The sequence below is a fragment of the Halictus rubicundus genome, unplaced genomic scaffold (assembly GCF_050948215.1).
Source record: "Halictus rubicundus isolate RS-2024b unplaced genomic scaffold, iyHalRubi1_principal scaffold0033, whole genome shotgun sequence".
NCBI classification, from domain to species: Eukaryota; Metazoa; Arthropoda; class Insecta; order Hymenoptera; family Halictidae; genus Halictus; species Halictus rubicundus.
In genome coordinates this window covers 366,301-376,475 of record NW_027488574.1, presented here as the reverse complement: position 1 = coordinate 376,475, position 10,175 = coordinate 366,301, and positions in this window count along the sequence as shown.

Genomic DNA, 10,175 nt, shown 5'->3' with positions numbered 1-10,175 from the left:
CCATCCTATCCTATCCTCTATCCTATTCTACCCTCTATCCAATCCTATCGTCTATCCTATCCTATCCTATATCCTATCCTATCCTCTATCCTATCCAATCTTCTATCGTATCCTCTATCCTCTCCTCTATCCTATCCTCTATCCTATCCTATCCTCAATCCTATTATATCCCCTATACTATCCTATCCTCTATCCTATCCTATCCTCTATCCTATACAATCCACTATCCTATCCTATCCTGTATCCTATCCTATCCTCTATCCTATCCTCTATCCTATCCTCTATCCTATCCTATCCTCTATCCTATCCTATCCTCAATCCTATCCTATCCCCTATCCTATCCTATCCTCTATCCTATCCTATGCTCTATCCTATACAATCCTCTATCCTATCCTATTCCTCTATCCTATGCTATCCTCTATCATATCCTATCCTCTATCCTATCCTATCCTCTATCTCATCCTATCCTCTATCCTATCGTATCCTCTATCATATACTATCCTCTATCCTATCCTATCCTCTATCTCATCCTATCCTCTATTCCATCCTATCCTATCCTCTAACCTATTCTACCCTCTATCCAGTCCTATCCTCTATCCTATCCTATTCCTCTATCCTATGCTATCCTCTATCCTATCCTATCCTCTATCCAATCCTATCCTCTATCCTTTCCTATCCTCTATCCTATCCTATCCTCTATCTTATCCTATCCTCTATCCCATCCTATCCTCTATCTTATCCTATCCTCTATCCCATCCTATCCTCCATCCTATCCTCCATCCTATCCTATCCTCTATCGTATCCTATCCTGTATCCTATCCTATCCTCTATCATATCCTATCCTCTATCCTATCCTATCCACTATCTCATCCTATCATCTAACCTATCCTCTATCATATCCTATCCTCTATCCTATCCTATCCTCTATCTCATCCTATCCTCTATCCTATCCTATCATCTATCATATCCTATCCTCTATCCTATCCTATCCTTTATCTCATCCTATCCTCTATTCCATCCTATCCTCCATCCTATCCTATCCTCTAACCTATTCTACCCTCTATCCAATCCTATCCTCTATCCTATCCTATCCTATATCCTATCCTATCCTCTATCCTATCCTATCCTCTATCCTATCCTATCCTCTATCTTATCCTATCCTCTATCCCATCCTATCCTCCACCTTATCCTAACCTCTATCCCATCCTATCCTCCATTATAACCTATCCACTATCCCATCCTATCCTCTATGCTATTCTATCCACTATCCCATCCTATACTCTACCGTATTCTACTATCTATCCTATCCTATCCTCTATCATATCCTATCCTCTATCCTATCCTATCCTCTATCTTATCCTATCCTCTATCCCATCCTATCCTCCATCCTATCCTATCCTCTATCGTATCCTATCCTGTATCCTATCCTATCCTCTATCATATCCTACACTCTATCCTATCCTATCCTCTATCCTATCCTATCCTCTCAGCTATCCTATCCTATCCTCTATCGTATCCTACCATCTATCCTATCCTATCCTCTATCCTATCCTATCCTATATCCTATCCTATCCTCTATCCTATCCTATCCTCTATCCTATCCTATCCTCTATCTTATCCTATCCTCTATCCCATCCTATCCTCCATCTTATCCTATCCTCTATCCCATCCTATCCTCCATTATAACCTATCCACTATCCCATCCTATCCTCTATCCTATTCTACCCTCTATCTAAACCTATCCTCTATGATATCCTATCCTCTATCCAATCCTATCCTCTATCGTATCCTATCCTTTATCCAATCCTATCCTCTATCTTATCCTATCCTCTATCCTATCCAATCTTCTATCGTATCCTCTATCCTCTCCTCTATCCTATCCTCTATCCTATCCTATCCTCAATCCTATCCTATCCTCTATCTTATCCTATCCTCCATCCTATCCTATCCTCTATCGTATCCTATCCTCTATCCAATCCTATCCTCTATCATATCCTATCCTCAATCCTATCCTATCCTCTATCCCATCCTATCCTCCATCCTATCCTATCCTCCATCCTATCCTATCGTCTATCCTATCCTATCCTCTATCTTATCCTATCCTCTATCCCATCCTATCCTCCATCCTATCCTCCATCCTATCCTATCCTCTATCGTATCCTATCCTGTATCCTATCCTATCCTCTATCATATCCTACCCTCTATCGCATCCTACCATATATCCGATACTATTCTCTCTCCTATCCTATCCGCTGTCCAATCCTATCCTCTATCCTATCCTATCGTCTATCCTTTCCTATCCTCTATACTCTCCTCTATCGTATCCTATCCTCTATCGTATCCTACCATCTATCCTATCCTATCCTCTATCCCATCCCATCCTCTATCCCATCCTATCCTCTATCCTATCCCATCCTCTATCGTATCCTATCCTCTATCATATCCTATCCTCTATCCTATCCTATCCTCTATCATATCCTATCCTCTATCCTATCCTATCCTCTATCTCATCCTATCCTCTATTCCATCCTATCCTCCATCCTATCCTATCCTCTATCCTATTCTACCCTCTATCCAATCCTATCCTCTATCCTATCCTATCCTATATCCTATCCTATCCTCTATCCTATCTTATCGTATCCTCTATCCCATCCTATCCTCCATCCTATCCTATCCTCTATCCTATACTATCCTCTATCCTATCCTATCCTCTATCATATCCTATCCTCTATCCTATTATATCTTCTATCTCATCCTATCCTCTATCCTATCCCATCCTCTATCCTATCCTATCCTCTATCATATCCTATCCTCTATCCTATCCTATCTTCTATCTCATCCTATCCTCTATCCTATCCTATCCTCTATCATATCCTATCCTCTATCCTATCCTATCCTCTATCATATCCTATCCTATCCTCTATCATAACCTATCCTCTATCCTATCCTATCTTCTATCTCATCCTATCCTCTATCCTATCCTATCCTCTATCATATCCTATCCTCTATCCTATCCTATCCTCTATCTCATCCTATCCTCTATTCCATCCTATCCCCCATCCTATCCTATCCTCTATGCTATTCTATCCTATATCCTATCCTATCCTCTATCTCATCCTATCCTCTATCCAATCCTATCCTCTATCCTATCCTATCCTATATCCTATCCTACCCTCTATCCTATCCTATCCTCTATCCTATCCTATCCTCTATCCTATCCTATCCTCTATCTCATCCTATCCTCTATTCCATCCTATCCTCCATCCTATCCTATCCGCTATGCTATTCTATCCTATATCCTATCCTATCCTCCATCTCATCCTATCCTCTATCCAATCCTATCCTCTATCCTATCCTATCCTCCATCCTATCCTATCCTCCATCCTATACTATCCTCTATCCTATCCTCTCATCTAACATTTCCTATCCTCTATCCCAACCTATCCTCCATCCTCTCCTATCCTCTATCCTATCCTATCCTCTATCTTATCCTATCCTCTATCCCATCCTATCCTCCATTCTATCCTGTCCTCTATCCTATACAATCCTCTATCCTATCGTATCCTCTATCGTATCCTACCATTTATCCTATCCTACCATCTATCCTATCCTATCCTCTATCCCATGCTATCCTCTATCCCATCCTATCCTCTATCCTATCCCATCCTCTATCCTATTCTATCCTCTATCATATCCTATCCTCTATCCTATCCTATCCTCTATCTCATCCTATCCTCTATTCCATCCTATCCTCCATCCTATCCTATCCTCTATGCTATTCTATCCTATATCCTATCCTATCCTCTATCTCATCCTATCCTCTATCCAATCCTATCCTCTATCCTATAACATCCTATATCCTATCCTATCCTCTATCCTATCCTATCCTCTATCCTATCCTATCCTATCCTCTATACTATCCTATCCTCTATCGTATCCTATCTTGTATCCTATCCTCTATCATATCCTATCCTATATCCTATCCTATCCTCTACCTTATCGTATCCTCTATCCCATCCTATCCTCCATCCTATCCTATCCTCTATGCTATTCTATCCTGTATCCTATCCTATACTCTACCGTATTCTACCATCTATCCTATCCTATCCTGTATCATATCCTATCCTCTATCCTATTATATCTTCTATCTCATCCTATCCTCTATCCTATCCTATCCTCTATCACATCCTATCCTCTATCCTATCCTATCCTCTATCTCATGATATCCTCTATTCCATCCTATTCTCCATCCTATCCTATCCTCTAACCTATTCTACCCTCTATCCAATCCTATCCTCTATCCTATCCTATACTATATCCTATCCTATCCTCTATCCTATCCTATCCTCTATCCTATCCTATCCTCTATCATATCCTATCCTCTATCTTATCCTATCCTCTATCCCATCCTATCCTCCATCTTATCCTATCCTCTATCCCATCCTATCCTCCATTATAACCTATCCACTATCCCATCCTATCCTCTATCCTATTCTACCCTCTATCTAAACCTATCCTCTATGATATCCTATCCTCTATCCAATCCTATCCTCTATCGTATCCTATCCTTTATCCAATCCTATCCTCTATCTTATCCTATCCTCTATCCTATCCAATCTTCTATCGTATCCTCTATCCTCTCCTCTATCCTATCCTCTATCATATCCTATCCTCAATCCTATCCTATCCTCTATCCCATCCTATCCTCCATCCTATCCTATCCTCCATCCTATCCTATCGTCTATCCTATCCTATCCTCTATCTTATCCTATCCTCTATCCCATCCTATCCTCCATCCTATCCTCCATCCTATCCTATCCTCTATCGTATCCTATCCTGTATCCTATCCTATCCTCTATCATATCCTACCCTCTATCGCATCCTACCATATATCCGATACTATTCTCTCTCCTATCCTGTCCGCTGTCCAATCCTATCCTCTATCCTATCCTATCGTCTATCCTTTCCTATCCTCTATACTCTCCTCTATCGTATCCTATCCTCTATCGTATCCTACCATCTATCCTATCCTATCCTCTATCCCATCCCATCCTCTATCCCATCCTATCCTCTATCCTATCCCATCCTCTATCGTATCCTATCCTCTATCATATCCTATCCTCTATCCTATCCTATCCTCTATCATATCCTATCCTCTATCCTATCCTATCCTCTATCTCATCCTATCCTCTATTCCACCCTATCCTCCATCCTATCCTATCCTCTATCCTATTCTACCCTCTATCCAATCCTATCCTCTATCCTATCCTATCCTATATCCTATCCTATCCTCTATCATATCCTATCCTCTACCCTATCCTATCCTCTATCTCATCCTATCCTCTATTCCATCCTATCCTCCATCCTATCCTATCCTCTATGCTATTCTATCCTATATCCTATCCTATCCTCTATCTCATCCTATACTCTATCCAATCCTATCCTCTATCCTATCCTATCCTATATCCTATCCTATCCTCTATCCTATCCTATCCTCTATCCTATCTTATCGTATCCTCTATCCCATCCTATCCTCCATCCTATCCTAGCCTCTATCCTATACTATCCTCTATCCTATCCTATCCTCTATCATATCCTATCCTCTATCCTATTATATCTTCTATCTCATCCTATCCTCTATCCTATCCTATCCTCTATCATATCCTATCCTATCCTCTATCATATCCTATCCTCTATCCTATCCTATCTTCTATCTCATCCTATCCTCTATCCTATCCTATCCTCTATCATATCCTATCCTCTATCCTATCCTATCCTCTATCTCATCCTATCCTCTATTCCGTCCTATCCTCCATCCTATCCTATCCTCCATGCTATTCTATCCTATATCCTATCCTATCCTCTATCTCATCCTATCCTCTATCCAATCCTATCCTCTATCCCATCCTATCCTCCATCCTATCCTATCCTCCATCCTATACTATCCTCTATCCTATCCTCTCATCTAACATTTCCTATCCTCTATCCCAACCTATCCTCCATCCTCTCCTATCCTCTATCCTATCCTATCCTCTATCTTATCCTATCCTCTATCCCATCCTATCCTCCATTCTATCCTGTCCTCTATCCTATACAATACTCTATCCTATCGTATCCTCTATCGTATCCTACCATTTATCCTATCCTACCATCTATCCTATCCTATCCTCTATCCCATGCTATCCTCTATCCCATCCTATCCTCTATTCTATCCCATCCTCTATCCTATTTTATCCTCTATCATATCCTATCCTCTATCCTATCCTATCCTCTATCTCATCCTATCCTCTATCCTATCCTATCCTCTATCATATCCTATCCTCTATCCTATCCTATCCTCTATCTCATCCTATCCTCTATTCCATCCTATCCTCCATCCTATCCTATCCTCTATGCTATTCTATCCTATATCCTATCCTATCCTCTATCTCATCCTATCCCCTATCCAATCCTATCCTCTATCCTATAACATCCTATATCCTATCCTATCCTCTATCCTATCCTATCCTCTATCCTATCCTATCCTATCCTCTATACTATCCTATCCTCTATCGTATCCTATCATGTATCCTATCCTCTATCATATCCTATCCTATATCCTATCCTATCCTCTACCTTATCGTATCCTCTATCCCATCCTATCCTCCATCCTATCCTATCCTCTATGCTATTCTATCCTGTATCCTATCCTATCCTCTATACAATCCTATCCTCTATCCTTTCCTATCCTCTATCCTATCCTATCCTCTATCTTATCCTATCCTCTATCCCATCCTATCCTCTATCTTATCCTATCCTCTATCCCATCCTATCCTCCATCCTATCCTCCATCCTATCCTATCCTCTATCGTATCCTATCCTGTATCCTATCCTATCCTCTATCATATCCTACCCTCTATCGCATCCTACCATATATCCGATACTATTCTCTCTCCTATCCTATCCGCTGTCCAATCCTATCCTCTATCCTATCCTATCGTCTATCCTTTCCTATCCTCTATCTCATCCTATCCTCTATTCCATCCTATCCTCCATCCTATCCTATCCTCTATCCTATTCTACCCTCTATCCAATCCTATCCTCTATCCTATCCTATCCTATATCCTATCCTATCCTCTATCCTATCCCATCCTCTATCCTATCCTATCCTCTATCATATCCTATCCTCTATCCTATCCTATCCACTATCTCATCCTATCATCTAATCTATCCTCTATCATATCCTATCCTCTATCCTATCCTATCCTCTATATCATCCTATCCTCTATCCTATCCTATCATCTATCATATCCTATCCTCTATCCTATCCTATCCTCTATCTCATCCTATCCTCTATTCCATCCTATCCTCCATCCTATCCTATCCTCTAACCTATTCTACCTTCTATCCAATCCTATCCTCTATCCTATCCTATCCTATATCCTATCCTATCCTCTATCCTATCCTATCCTCTATCCTATCCTATCCTCTATCTTATCCTATCCTCTATCCCATCCTATCCTCCACCTTATCCTATCCTCTATCCCATCCTATACTCCATTATAACCTATCCACTATCCCATCCTATCCTCTATCCTATTCTATCCACTATCCCATTCTATACTCTACCGTATTCTACCATCTATCCTATCCTATCCTCTATCATATCCTATCCTCTATCCTATCCTATCCTCTATCTTATCCTATCCTCTATCCCATCCTATCCTCCATCCTATCCTATCCTCTATCGTATCCTATCCTGTATCCTATCCTATCCTCTATCATATCCTACACTCTATCCTATCCTATCCTCCATCCTATCCTCCATCCTATCCTATCCTCTATCGTATCCTATCCTGTATCCTATCCTATCCTCTATCACATCCTACCCTCTATCGCATCCTACCATATATCCGATACTATTCTCTCTCCTATCCTATCCGCTGTCCAATCCTATCCTCTATCCTATCCTATCGTCTATCCTTTCCTATCCTCTATACTCTCCTCTATCGTATCCTATCCTCTATCGTATCCTACCATCTATCCTATCCTATCCTATATCCTATCCTATCCTCTATCTCATCCTATACTCTATCCAATCCTATCCTCTATCCTATCCTATCCTATATCCTATCCTATCCTCTATCCTATCCTATCCTCTATCCTATCTTATCGTATCCTCTATCCCATCCTCTATCCTATACTATCCTCTATCCTATCCTATCCTCTATCATATCCTATCCTCTATCCTATTATATCTTCTATCTCATCCTATCCTCTATCCTATCCCATCCTCTATCCTATCCTATCCTCTATCATATCCTATCCTCTATCCTATCCTATCTTCTATCTCATCCTATCCTCTATCCTATCCTATCCTCTATCATATCCTATCCTATCCTCTATCATATCCTATCCTCTATCCTATCCTATCTTCTATCTCATCCTATCCTCTATCCTATCCTATCCTCTATCATATCCTATCCTCTATCCTATCCTATCCTCTATCTCATCCTATCCTCTATTCCATCCTATCCTCCATCCTATCCTATCCTCTATGCTATTCTATCCTATATCCTATCCTATCCTCTATCTCATCCTATCCTCTATCCAATCCTATCCTCTATCCTATCCTATCCTATATCCTATCCTATCCTCTATCCTATCCTATCCTCTATCCTATCCTATCCTCTATCCTATCTTATCGTATCCTCTATCCCATCCTATCCTCCATCCTATCCTATCCTCTATCCTATACTATCCTGTATCCTATCCTATCCTCTATCATAACCTATCCTCTATCCTATTATATCTTCTATCTCATCCTATCCTCTATCCTATCCTATCCTCTATCATATCCTATCCTCTATCCTATCCTATCCTCTATCTCATCCTATCCTGTATTCCATCCTATCCTCCATCCTATCCTATCCTCTATGCTATTCTATCCTATATCCTATCCTATCCTCTATCTCATCCTATCCTCTATCCAATCCTATCCTCTATCCCATCCTATCCTCCATCCTATCCTATCCTCCATCCTATACTATCCTCTATCCTATCCTCTCATCTAACATTTCCTATCCTCTATCCCAACCTATCCTCCATCCTCTCCTATCCTCTATCCTATCCTATCCTCTATCTTATCCTATCCTCGATCCCATCCTATCCTCCATTCTATCCTGTCCTCTATCCTATACAATCCTCTATCCTATCGTATCCTCTATCGTATCCTACCATTTATCCTATCCTACCATCTATCCTATCCTATCCTCTATCCCATGCTATTCTCTATCCCGTCCTATCCTCTATCCTATCCCATCCTCTATCCTATTCTATCCTCTATCATATCCTATCCTCTATCCTATCCTATCCTCTATCTCATCCTATCCTCTATCCTATCCTATCCTCTATCATATCCTATCCTCTATCCTATCCTATCCTCTATCTCATCCTATCCTCTATTCCATCCTATCCTCCATCCTATCCTATCCTCTATGCTATTCTATCCTATATCCTATCCTATCCTCTATCTCATCCTATCCTCTATCCAATCCTATCCTCTATCCTATAACATCCTATATCCTATCCTATCCTCTATCCTATCCTATCCTCTATCCTATCCTATCCTATCCTCTATCGTATCCTATCATGTATCCTATCCTCCATCATATCCTATCCTATATCCTATCCTATCCTCTACCTTATCGTATCCTCTATACCATCCTATCCTCCATCCTATCCTATCCTCTATGCTATTCTATCCTGTATCCTATCCTATACTCTACCGTATTCTACCATCTATCCTATCCTATCCTCTATCATATCCTATCGTCTATCCTATCCTATCCTCCATCCTATCCTCCATCCTATCCTATCCTCTATCGTATCCTATCCTGTATCTTATCCTATCCTCTATCATATCCTACCCTCTATCCAATCCTATCCTCTATCGTATCCTATCTTTTATCCAATCCTATCCTCTATCTTATCCTATCCTCTATCCAATCCTATCCTCTATCCTATCCTATCCTATATCCTATCCTATCCTCTATCCTATCCTATCCTCTATCCTATCCTATCCTCTATCCTATCTTATCGTATCCTCTATCCCATCCTATCCTCCATCCTATCCTATCCTCTATCCTATACTATCCTCTATCCTATCCTATCCTGTATCATATCCTATCCTGTAT